Source organism: Taeniopygia guttata, chromosome 5, assembly GCF_048771995.1.
Source record: "Taeniopygia guttata chromosome 5, bTaeGut7.mat, whole genome shotgun sequence".
NCBI classification, from domain to species: domain Eukaryota; kingdom Metazoa; phylum Chordata; class Aves; order Passeriformes; family Estrildidae; genus Taeniopygia; species Taeniopygia guttata.
In genome coordinates this window covers 62219426-62232083 of record NC_133030.1, presented here as the reverse complement: position 1 = coordinate 62232083, position 12658 = coordinate 62219426, and the positions used below count along the sequence as shown (strand labels likewise).

At 48.1% G+C, this 12658-nt stretch overlaps 1 long non-coding RNA gene across 1 annotated transcript; it reads right to left on the bottom strand.

Moving 5' to 3' along the window:
• Nucleotides 1–5132: 5132 nt before the first annotated feature.
• LOC116808511 (uncharacterized) lies at nt 5133–12448 on the bottom strand. Its single transcript, XR_004368185.3, has 2 exons — nt 12161–12448; nt 5133–7410 (listed from the first exon to the last, which is right to left on the bottom strand). It is a non-coding gene; the product is annotated as an uncharacterized lncRNA (long non-coding RNA).
• Between the last annotated feature and the right edge of the window lie 210 nt (nt 12449–12658).

Genomic DNA, 12658 nt, shown 5'->3' with positions numbered 1-12658 from the left:
TTTGAAAAAAAATATCACGTATTTTAAACACTTTCAATAACAAATCACAGTTATAATCATCCTTATGTTAAGAATTCTTTTCTGCACTGTTATAAATTATACATGAATTAATACAATGACAAGGTTTTTTGAATACTTAAGATTATGAAAAATTACTCGGTATGGTAAAAATTTAACATCCTTCAATTGTGGTTTATTCACATAATTCACAGAAATTATTACTATGAATGATAATTACTATATAGTAGAATGTAAAATTGTTTTCACAGGATTAGTATTTGTTCCTGTTATAATTACTACTATATTTAAAAATAGTATTACTATAGAATAAAGTCATTCTAGGAGAAAATAATAAAATACCCAAATTATTTCTTAACTAAACAAGAAGTTAAATCAGTGCTCATCAATCTGGCCCAATCCTCCTTCAAACACCTCCATCCAGGAGCAAGTGCAATGTTACAGCAGGGAAATAATGAATAGATGCAGTTAACATAGAATAATATATTAATATAACAATGAAGAGATAGAGGGAAGGGGGGCAGGGTCTGGCAGGAGCCCTGAGCCTCTGCCCCGGCACAGGGCTGTGCTCGGCAGCAAGCGCAGCTCTGTGGGCTGGCTGCTCACAAAGATGTGTGGCTCGCCTTGGCCAGCCCAAAGAGCATCTCCAGCAGGAAGATTTTCTTCACACAGGCTGCTGCCTATGCTCCTCCAAAGCCTGCCAAGCCTACCTTCACCATCCTGTTTGTATCCCTATTCATTCAAATCAGCCTGGCCATTTGCTTTTTTATTTCTTTCACGGCCCTGCGCATTTGTTCCATGTCACTGTATCTCTTCTCAAGAAGCTACATTCTCCGCTCGATTTCCATCTTCCTCTTTCTTGCTTCTTCTTCAGCTCTCTGGGCTGCTGCTTTCTGCCTCTTGGCTGCCCTTTTATGCCTGAGCCACAGCTCCAAAGGCAGGAACAGCAGCTGAGCAATTCCCCAGAAGCTCTGCAGCTGCTGCAAGGCAGCCAGGAGCTGGGGTCCCCTAGGAGCTGGGGTCCCCTAGGAGCTGGGGTCCCCTGCCAGGCTCAGGTGCCTCTTGCGGGGATTGTTTCCGCTCCTCCACACGGTGCTGCACATCCTCATGGAACCAATTCACCATGGGACGTGGGAAGTGTAAGAGGAGCAGCACAACCAGGACAAGGACTGATTTGGACACCATGGTCTGTAGGAGAAGAGAGACAAGGGTTTCAGTTGGGCTACCCAAGGGAGTTTGTGGTGGCTGAAGTGAATCCTGGAGGAGCAGGGATGTGAGGCAGGAAGCAGAGGGCCCCAGACAGCTGGCAGGCAGCAGGACCTGTCCCAGTGGGCCAGCAGCAGCCCTGTGCCCTGGCCAAGGCGCTGGCACAAGGGGCCAGCCCTGGATGCAGGGGGACGATGCAGGTCCGGGTGCGGCGCTTGTGCCCTGGCCCAGCCCAGCCCAGCCCCACCACGTGTGCATTCACTGTGCTGGGCCAGCGTCACCTGCGGGGGCCTCTTCCAGCTGCCCCCATTGTGACACGCTCCCCCTGATGTCACACGTGCCAGAGGCATCACAGCCGGGCCAGCCTCGCCCTTGGTCCCCAGCCCAGCTTAGGGGCTCCGAGTGGGCCCAAATGAAAGCCCTGGCACCCACCAAGTGCAGCCCCTGTGGGAGGGAATGGGCCCAGGGGCTCCCTTCACAAAGCAGGCAGAAGCCCCCCAAACTCTTGTCAAGGAGAAGCAAACATCATCAGTCCTGCTGATTATAATCAATAGTGTTATCTATGAAAGCACCAGAGATTCTGTTGGGATGGCACTGGTTTTTCTACAACTGGAGTGGGCGAGGGTTGCTCTGTTTTTCCTGCTCAACTCTTCCTAGATCCAGCGCCTCTAAGATCTCTTGCAAATCTTCCCATTATTGGACACCTGCAGGCAACAATTTCCCTGTGGGCAACTCCCTCTGCCAACAGAGTGTCTCCTTCATGTCCAACAAGTTGAGATTTGCAGTTCCAAGGCCCTGGGCAGTGTCTGGGATGAACAGAATCTTCATTGTGTCCCCAGTGAACACACGCAGGTGACAACAGCAGTGCTTCTTGCCTGCTCCCTGCCCAGCCAGGCCTTCCAGCCCAGGTGAAATGCCCAGCGTGGCCTTTGAGTACAAAGGGATTGCAGAGCAAAAAGCATCTCTGTAGCCACCGTGGTCTTCAGCAGCTGCTGCACCAATGAGGCCACTGAGAGGAGGCCACTGCTGCTCCTGTCAGAGCGCTGCTGTGCAGGGATGTCCTGCCGCGCTCCGTCCCCACTCAGCTGCAGATGACCACTGACCAGCCCTGGCTGGCTCCACCAGGGGTGGACGGGCAGCAAGAGGCACTCCCCGCTAGACCCTTGCAGGCTTGAGGGAGTGCCTTTGTGGGTTCAAAGGCTGCTGATCCCGGCGGCAATGAGGAGGCGACTCTCTCTTGGGGATAAATCCAAGTTTATTCGGGCTCTGAGGGAAACTCCCCGAAGCCAACCAAACTGAAACAGCTCCAGCAAGAGCAAGCAAAGGGGTGCAGCAAATCAGTAACCTTTATGGGGAGGGAGGGGAAACCCAACCGGCCAATAAGGGAAGGTAAAGGTGTGGCTCTCTCGGGGATAGACATTTGGGGTAACCAGTTAGGGAGAGACAAGGGAGGGACCCCAGGTCCTCGTCCAATCACCCGACGCCCTTTGTGGAAGCTTCTAGATAGATGGGATGGGATGCCGAGTGACGGACAAGGCACCTGGGAGGGGACAGGGGAATGACTAAGCAGTTTTGGGGTTGATAGACACATGAGGGAAGGTGGGAAAACTCAGGGAGAAACCAAAGGGAATATGGGGGGTAAATGGGAACGAACATTACAGAATGAAAATACAATAAAACATAAAACCACAACTCCACAATGTCCATTGCCGTGCTGAGTCCCACATCTGCCCATCTTTTTTCTGTGCTCTGAGGTCAGGTGGATGCCATCTGCTCCCAACAGACCCAGCTGCTCCAAGGTAGATGCACAGACATGGAATCGAAAACCTTGAGTATCCTCTGAGTAGCCAGGCATTCAGCTGTTCAGTTTGTCCTAGCCCATCTCAGGGGCTGGAACAAGATGGTTTTTAAGGTTCCTTCCAACCCAGACCATTCCAGGATTCTATGATTTCCCCATGACTGACTTTGGTCCCCTCAAAAGACCTCCTATCTCCTCTCTTCCCCCCAGCTGTGGAGAATACATTCTGATGCTGCTAGTGGTGTTGGGACAGGTTGGTGGATACTCTTCCTGTAAGCATGAGTCCTCTCTGAAGTCTTTGTCCCTGAATCAGTGCCTTCAAATAACAGTTATCTCCCCTCCTTCCTTTTCCATTCAGCACTTGAGCAGACACAACATTTCTCATCGTTTTCCACAGAACAGCACAGGTCCCGGTTCCCATATTGTGGAGCCCTCTGCCATAAATCAGCCTGATAGGTTTATTCTCTACGTAATGGGAAATTATGACAAATGCAGCTGTATAATCTAGTTAGTAACTCACCATAATGACTGCTTCTGCGGTGATTTATGGGTTTTGTCATATGTGAGCTTTCAGAACTTTGTAGATTACATTTTTCACACTTTTTTTGTTGGAATCTCAGTTTATTAGACTTTACTGCAGCATTAATCACTTGCAGTACAACCCTGGACTTCACAAATGTATCACATCAGCATGAAAAAGGCAGAGAAAACAAGAACTGTTGTGAATTAATGAGCCGGGTAACACATGTCTCACAAGCAGTGATGAAACAACCTGTGTTCTTCAAGCCGCAACAGAAAGTCCCAAAGTCTGGTTATTTAATTTTTTTTTTTTTTCACAAAACATAGGCAGCAGCAAAGAACTGAAACAACACAGCCAGGCTTGAAACCTGAAAGATCTGCAAGGCTGAGTCTATCCTAGTTAATGGTGAAATGATGTGTGAATCTGTCCTAGATGTTCAAATAAAGAAGATTGATTCACAGTTATAATATGGCTTATAAGCAAAACACTGGGATTATATAGGAGAAATGCATGTGTCATGAAACAACCAATAAATCAGAGAGACAGTTCCAAGCTCTACTGTGAAGGTCTGGGAAATGTTCAAAGTTGCCATCTATGGAGTTTGATGCAGGATAAACTGGAACAAAAGGCCATCATTACCAAGATTGCTTTGGTTTGGGCTGGTTTGTTGTTTTGGGTTTTTTTTTTTTTTGTTGGTTTTTTTTTTTTTTTGGTCAGATAATGTTTTATAATACTCCAAGAAATATGTTGAAAAGGTCACCATGATCCATCAGACACAAGCAGGGGGGCTGGGGTTGATGTAACATATTCCTTGCACTGGGAGGGTGGACAGAGGGATGATCTATTTTGGGGTAAATCAGCATGGATCAGGAAGATGGCTGAAACCTGGGCTGTCCAAAGCCTTAGAATCACAAAACATCCTGGGTTGGAAAGGACCCACAAGGATCTCCAAGTCCAACTCCTGGCCCTGCAGAGGACATCTCCCCAAGAATCCCATCCTGTGCCTTGGCACATGCTGGCGGGCAGGAGCACACAGCTGGCTGTGGTTTTGAGTGGATGGGTAAGATGATCTGCAGGTGGTGAGGAGCATCCCTGAGTTCCTGGAGAGCTGCAGACACTGATAATTGGTAAGGACACCCGCCAGGGGCATGACCTGGGGCTGGTGGTCTGGTGTCTCCTTTCTGCTCCTGCTTTCTGCTACAGATAACAGCCTGTTACCAAGCTCTTGTTGCTGAGGTGATAAATGGCTGGTGAGATTCCCTCCCTAGTTTTGTCTGCACAACTTTCTATGCTCAGCACCAGGAAGGACTGGGCCAGAATGACCCATTTAGAGTCTCATTGCTGAGGCTCAGACAGACAGACAGGCAGAGCAGCTCCTCCTGGCTGATGCAAACATTAGCCCTGTGCTGGCCAGGCCAATGATCCATAGTTATGGACCCATAGTTATGGGGGTGTTGGGTATTCACCGGTGTCTTGGTTTGAAAAGACAGGAGTCTGTGAAGGAAGGCAAAAGCCTCCTGTGAAATGGAGAAGGTTAACCCCCTCCCTCCAAATTACCACAATTTTAAAAAAGGCTCTCAGGCAAAGATATGAGAATGGGAATAACAGTTCTTTACTAGGAGAAAAACTAAATAAAAATAATAAAAAAATGTAATTAGTACAAATGAAACTAGTGATGGAGTCAGAAACCTGACACCCTGAGGAGTCAGGGTGTTGGTAGTAGTCCAGTTAAAATGGTGGCTGCTCCTCCTGGAGTGGCAAATGAAATGCTGCTGAAGTGGTGATCTCTAGAAGGCTGTAGTTTTCTCTGAAGGTCTGGTAGTAGTTGGGCCTAGTCTTCCTCTGGGAATTCAGCAGAGAAGAAGCTGCTTCTCTGGGAATCCAGACAAGTGGTGGCCAGTGTCTCAAAAAAGGCTTATTTTATGCAGGTAGGGCTGCTTGGCTCCTCCCCTCTGGGTGGAGCATCTCACAATGGGATGATGTAACTTTACCAGTCATGCAGTGAGTCATTCAATAGTCCATTAACAAAAGATATCTCCCCGGAGGGAGACATTGTTCTTGGAAGAGATAAGAAAACTGCCCAACCTCCAACAGATGGCAATAGAATCCATGCTTATCTTACAAGCCAGGACAACTGGGAGAAGAGGAGGTGCAAAATGAAGCTTCCAAAGCTGGTTGGTATCCTAGAAGCTGGTCAGACCCCCCCCAACCACAGTGGTTGTTTGGCCAGCTGAGGTGATGGAATTTATTGGGCTGTGCAAGGACAGTTGTCTGTGGAAACATGAAGGACCTTCAGGGGAAATAAAATACTGCCTCATAGTAGAAACAGCTGGGCTGAACACTCTTTATTCCAGCTAGCAATCTTTCCTCTCAGGAGCAACAGATTCCACCTTTCATTAAAACAGAACTATTATTATTATTATTATTATTAATATTTTTTTTTGAGGAACATAAAGGACCTTTCTTATTTGTTTTATTAGCATTTTCCAATCGTGCTTGTTTATGTTATTAGCATTTTAAGTCATCTTGTCACCCATTGCATGAGAAGCATGAAACATTAGGTGTTAACAAAGTGTGACACCTGCAATGAGATGCAAATGCTGAATCTCCTTTTGGACATGTGGGAGTCACAGGCTCAGGTTCTTTAGTGACCAGCAGGAGATGGGAGACAGGCATTGCATGTATACAGAAGGTAACAGATGTCATGCAGAGCTTCCCTGGTGGGTAAAAGCAATTCTGCTTGTACATATTTTGATTTTAAAAACACAAAATGAGGCAAAGCCATGCTCCTGTGTTTTCTGCCTTTGGCTTGATACAGGCTGGGACAGACTGTTTTCATGAATATGTTGCACCCATTCCAGACTTCAGGCACCAATGCTCGTCCTCAGATAAAACTCTGCTTTGTAGGAGGCATCACCACCTCAAATGGAATTTGGAGCAGAAGTGTTTGGTTTTGAGGCCTGGGCAGAGACGACTCTGCTGGGCAGCCCAGGGCTGGGAGAATCATCTGTGTCCTGCTGGGGAAATGTGGTGGCAAGAAGGTGAAGGCAATTATGGAAACAAATCCAGTTTTGGGGAATTTTGGATTTGGTCATTTGGATTGAGATAGTCTATGTAGAAAAAGTGGAGACCTCAGTGGATAAACCCCAGCAAGTGCCATCCTCTGCAGGTCCTGGGTGATGTCAGTGGAATTTCCACAGAAACCCAGGGATGAGGCAAGCAAGAAGAGCATCCCAGTGACTACAAAGCTGCAGGTGCTCAATCCAGTATCACCTTGAGCCCAGGGGACCAACAAAGCCTCACCTGTGCCTGCTCCTGTGCACAGCCAGAAGCAGGGGCTGGACAAGGTCTTGGACCAGCTCAGCCAAGCTCTGTCTAACCCAGCTGTACCCAGTCAAGAATAGCGTCTGACCCCAGGCTCAGCCTGTGTGATATGGGAGAGATTTTAGCCTTGATCATCACAAACACACTCTATGCTTTACATCCAGAAATGACCTATGGATAGAGGATGAAGAACATGGACATGGGAGAAAACCCCAAAAATCCACCATGTGGCACAAGACCTTTCAGTCTAATCAGTGTGGCAAGGGACAAATCCAGCTCAGAGCTTCTCAATCTATGCCTGGTGGTCTTCAGGAGGAGAGTCAGGATGAGGAAGGGGAGTGGGAGAAGATCTTTGTGTGCTGCCCTGGTGGCTGCTGGTGCAGGAAGTGATGGATGCTCATTCCCAGCCCTCCCTCAGTGGCAGGAGCCCAGGGGTATTGCAGCACTCCAGCACAGGCAGGGAGGCCCTGGCTGCTTTGGGCAGCTGCCTGATTTCCCTGGGCCTTGAGCCGTCCCGGCTGGATGCTCTCAGCTCCGACATGGTCTGGAGGAGAGAAAACAAGAGACATTCCTGCTGTGTGAGGGGAGCACAGGGAGCAGAGCTGTCCCACAGCGCTGTACGTCACCTCCTGCTGACAGATCCTGGCTGCAGCAAAGAGGCTGCAGCCCAAAAAGAGCCCCTTCACTCACACATGAGATGAATAGATGGGAAGGCTGTCATGCACCCACACCTCTGTGTCCTGTGCTGTGCCCCAGCAGAGGAGCATCAGGAACATCAGGAAAGGGATGCTCGCTGTGGCCTCCCAGGAATGGGGTAGATGTGGTAAGGCTGGTGCAAAGATGCCAACCTGGTCTGGTCCTGCATCTACTCACTGTCCCAGCTCTTGCCCTGCAGCACCACGCGCATCTCCCATCTTCCACCACCTCTGGGGCCTGTCCCCATCATCTCAGAGAGCTTCTCCTCCTGGAACGTGTTTGTAGTAAGTCCCATGTGATGTTTTACACATATTTTTGTCTTCACACTGATAGAGGGCAGGGTTAGATTAGATTTTAGGAAGAAATTCTTCCCTTTGAGAGTGGGGAAACACTGGCACAGGTTGTCCAGAGATGCTGTGTCTGCTCCGGCGTCTCTGGAAGTGTCCAAGGCCAGTTGGATGGGGCTTGGAGCACCCGGTCTAGTGGAAGGTGTCCCTGCCCATGGTAAGGGGTTGGAATGAGATAATCCTTCCAACCCAAATCATTCCATGATTATGATCTTAAGATTTTATGTTTTTCTATTATAGTACAGGGCAAAATATCCCCCATTAGGCTTGCTGGCATCTTCCTGTTGCTGTGGTGAAAGCTTGTTCCTGCTCTGCTTCTTCCCTTCATCTTCCTTGGAGAAAAACTCTTTTATTTCCTGCTGGAGAAAATGGAGACCACTTTTCATCCCCAGCCCTTGAACACTGGGGAGTGAAACATAGGTGGTGGACTAATGCCATCAAAATTTCTGTGTCCCCTTGCCCATATCTCCATTGTCTGCTCCCAGCCCAGGGGTGCTGGGTTTCCTCCTGGGTAGCAGTGCCCAGAGGGTGGAAAATTGGGGATGAATTGCTGAAAAGGCTCCGTTTGCAGCTCAAGTTGACGGCTCTGCTCTGAGGTCAAGGAGATGCTGCTTTTGCCAGCAAAAAGAGCCCAGATGTTTTTCAATTTACAGAGGCGAGCTCGCAGAAGGCAGGTTAGCACTGTCATGCTGCAAGTTTGGGAAGGACCCCTTCTTCTCCAAGTCCCTGGCATAAAATACACTCTGTGAAGCAGGAGGTCAGAGTGCTGAAGTGATTTAAGAGCCTTTGCTCTGACTCAAGGATTTTGAAGGGGTCTTCGTGTTTGTTGTGTTTCTGGATTCTAATATCAATGAGAGAATTAAATCATTATATTAAAACATCAAAACACTAATGCTTTGTTTTCATTGGCATGAACCAAAATGATCTAACTCAAAAGCCATGAAATATCAGTCTTTTTTTTTGCTGATGAATAATAAGATCTCTGGCTGCATGTGATAGTAAATTTAATAATGTCAGTGATTTGAAAGGTTTGAGTCCTAAATGTGAAGAAATGTGTTTTACCCCCTCCACCCTCTACTTTTTTCTCCTTTCCCCCTGCACTACTGTCAGGAAGTTTTGTGGTAAACAAGCCAAAATGTGCACATTAGAGCCCATCTCATGTACCAGGTGAGTGCCAAATTCCACATACCCAGTGCAAACCTCCATCTCCCAGGTGGTCTGAATTTGCTTATAGCTGGGTCCTGTAAGCAGATTTAATATTTCATAAGCACTGCTCCATCTCATGCCTATATTATTGACACCACATGGAAGTCAGGAAATTGGTTCTTTCTGGGAACAGTTTGCAGAAATATGCAGCCTGTCAGCTCCTTTCTCATGGGGTGCATTAACAGAGGGGCTCGCAATTACAAGTAATGAACCTTCTCCAGATGTCTGCAGCGACTCAGCTCCAACTTTATCTTCGACGGACGAGATGGACTTGACAAGATGGATTATTTGTGGATATAATGTAACAACTTTGCAAAACGTGGAATTCCCAATTATTGCAAGGCGAGGCGAAGTATTCGGTAGAAGTGAGAACGCCGAGGTTTATCCACTGGATAAACAACAACCCAAAAGGAAAGAAGCTGTGCCATTTCCCCCCTCTTGAAACCACCAATGTTCCCATGCTGTTTTAATTCTTCCTCTTTACGATGCCGTTTATGTTACACACATTAAAGTTAAGTCATGTCTTTAATAAGATGGAAACTGGAAGTGAGATTTTGAAGAAAAAGGAGCTCGGAGTCCTAAATTTACTCTGCGCTTGGAGGGAACAGAAAAAACAACAGAAAGGATGGGATATACCAAAGAAAGCAATTTTAATTGTCATCTTCCATGGAAAATTGAATCCATTCGTTCCCCACCGCTGTGAGTGCCAACGTACTGCGCTATATATGGCTGGGTGCTTATTTTAGCAGTTCAGCTGCACAGAAAAAGTGCAACCAAAGTGAGACTTCTCGGGTAAAGTTCTGCCTGCAAATGATGCATGGGGTTTTCCGGGCTGTAAATTTACAAGCAGGTATTTCATGGCCTGCCCCAGATAACTGGGACAAATCTCTTTTACTTTGGGTTTGACTAAGAGCGATAATTTCATGCTAATGCCCTCTTAAGGAAAACTTGTCAGGTGTGGGTAGAGGGATGCTGAATTATCTTTCTTTCAAATCTGAGGTCTCCTTGGGGAAGTATTTGTAGATCTTCTCGGGCTGAGCTGCAGGTTTGTTTGATGTGGATCTTCAAGATAAAATTACTGTGCTCCAGATGTTCCAGTTTAAATGTTTGTACATAGGGATTTCCTTGGTTGTTGAAGAGAGGAGACTCAAAACAGACTCGATCATTCAAGCATCTATTCCTAGCACATGTTTTGCTATGTTTGAGGAGGCAAATGTCAAGAGCAGTTTTTATAAACAGGCCTTTCTTTCTCAGAGCACGGTTTGTTTACCAGGTAACGTGCAGAGCAGGCTTCTGCAGTGCTGACAGCAAACTGTTGATTTAAACTATCACTCCTCTCCCACCAGCTCCAAAAATCTTCCTTTCTCATCAGGATGAGAAAATAAAAGGAGAAATGCTGCTCCCTACCTGTTGCCTGCCAAGAGTGAGATATGCTCTGCCTGCAGCCCCACTGGCAGCAGTGCATCTTCTGCAGTGCCTTTTTCCAGATGTGGGAAAGACTGAGCTCTGGGGATGCTGGACCCAGCTCAGCCCCAGCTGGTGCTGATCCATGAAACCCTGCTCCCATCCCTGCTGCAATCAGGCTCTTTTGTCCCCTCAGGGTCTCCTGGGGCTCAGGACATTAATGCTTTCTCAACAAGAAGAACTCAATATTGTTCCTGCAGGACACAAACTCTGTTGGCACTTGGGAGTTTTGTCCCAGTTTAGAAAGGAGCAGAGACCATTCCCATATGGTTTAGTGCCAGGGAGGAGACAGTGAGCTTCCTTCCCTACCATGACTCTTCATGGGTGTCCTCAGCAATTTGGGACAGTAACATGCCTCCAGGCAGCAGCAAACATCTGTGGAGACAAATAACTTCAAAGGGTGGCTGATAATTATCAAAAGGAAGAGCCAGCTCTTTGTAAATAATAAGACAACCCACTGCAGGATGGGGTCTATCCTGATGCCAATTTTGGTGGCATTACATGCAGCAGTGCGGGAGCAGGGCTGGTCCCCTCTTTTGGGTGTCTGCAGAAGTCAGTGTAGGGGGTTGTGCTGCTTAAGGGGGAGCCAGGGGCTGGTTCAGCAGTTCCTGTTCTTATCTGATCATTTGGGTTGGCTTTGACATCCCAAGTATGGCTTTGTCAGCCTGAGATGCAGAAGAGGGGTTTAATTCTTCTCTTCCATGTATCCACAAGCCCTGGTTTTGACAATAATTCAGAAATTTGGGGAAGAACAAACAAATTAACTAAACAGTGTGGCAAAGCAGATGCAGAGACAGGAAGATGAACAACAGGGTGGTGGAAAGGAGCCCTGCTCTGAGGCTGATCCTCTGTGCCCCTCAGCCAGGTGGGGAAGGGGCTGTAAAGCCCTGATTGAGCTGAAAGCACGAAGCAACTGCAGTTCTCCCCATCTTCTGAGGGAAAAGAGCACCACATGGAATTGCAAAACACAGCCCTGCAGTGTGGGAATCCAGGGCTTCCCTCTGGCTGCCCTGGCAGGTCTGGGACCCTGGCAGGGGTCAGGAACCCCCCTGGACAGAGCCCCCAGAGACACTGGCTGTGATCTCTGGCCATGGAAAAGAGTTTTCAATCTTACAGGATGAATTACAAGCTCTGAGTGTTTGATATGAGTAATAATTAAGTGTGGCACGAGTGCAAAAGTAAAATTTTAGGATTCTAGATAAGGGGTCCAAAGGGGACAAGATGGAGGAAATTGGGTGTGTCTTGTCCTTTTTCTCCTTCTTCATGCCCTCCATGTTTCACTGCAGTGTTGGCATTTTTCTGTTGGTTTAGGCTGGGGACACACTGTCCAACGTAGGTGACAGATATTGGCACGTTATTGTAAATATAACAGACGTAGTTTCTGGTATTTAATGTTTGTACCATCCCACTGAGGGCAGAGCCCCACACGCTGCCCTGCAGGACAGAGCTGCGGCAGGGCAGCAGAACTTGTTAGAGATAAACAGAATAAACAACCTTGAAACAGCACAGACGAATTATGGCTTCTTCTTTGGCAGCGGGGCTGACAGACAGAGACTTTTACAATCTGGGAATCATCAATACCTCAGATTCCGACGCTGCAGCACCACGCTCCCCTCTCCCTCAGCCTCCGTGCGCGCAGCCCGGCGGTGCCCACAGGCCGAGGTGACCCCGCTGCCTGCGGCCACTGCGCCCGACACTGGTGGCGACCTCCAGCCGGAGCATCTGTGGCTCAGGCTGCCTCTTTCCGGGCACCTTATGGCTCTCCCTTCCATGGTGGTGGGCTGGGATGAGCTGATGCAGCTCATCAGGAGCACCAGGAGCAGCGCGGCCGGCCCCGGCGGATGCTCCCCGAGGCGTTCGCAGCGAGGAAGGAATGTTCTTCCTGTCCCACCCCATCCCCTTTCAAAGCCCTGCGTTTCCCAGCCTGCCCATATGATTCCCTTCCCGAAATATTCTTCCCCTTCAGCTGTGTGTCACCGTTTTACGGGTTTCTCTAGTCTGCAGTAACATAGGCAGTCTTTATGGTCTCTTTGGGGAAACATTTCCCTGCAAGAGTCAGCGAAGAGCTCACCTCCTTGC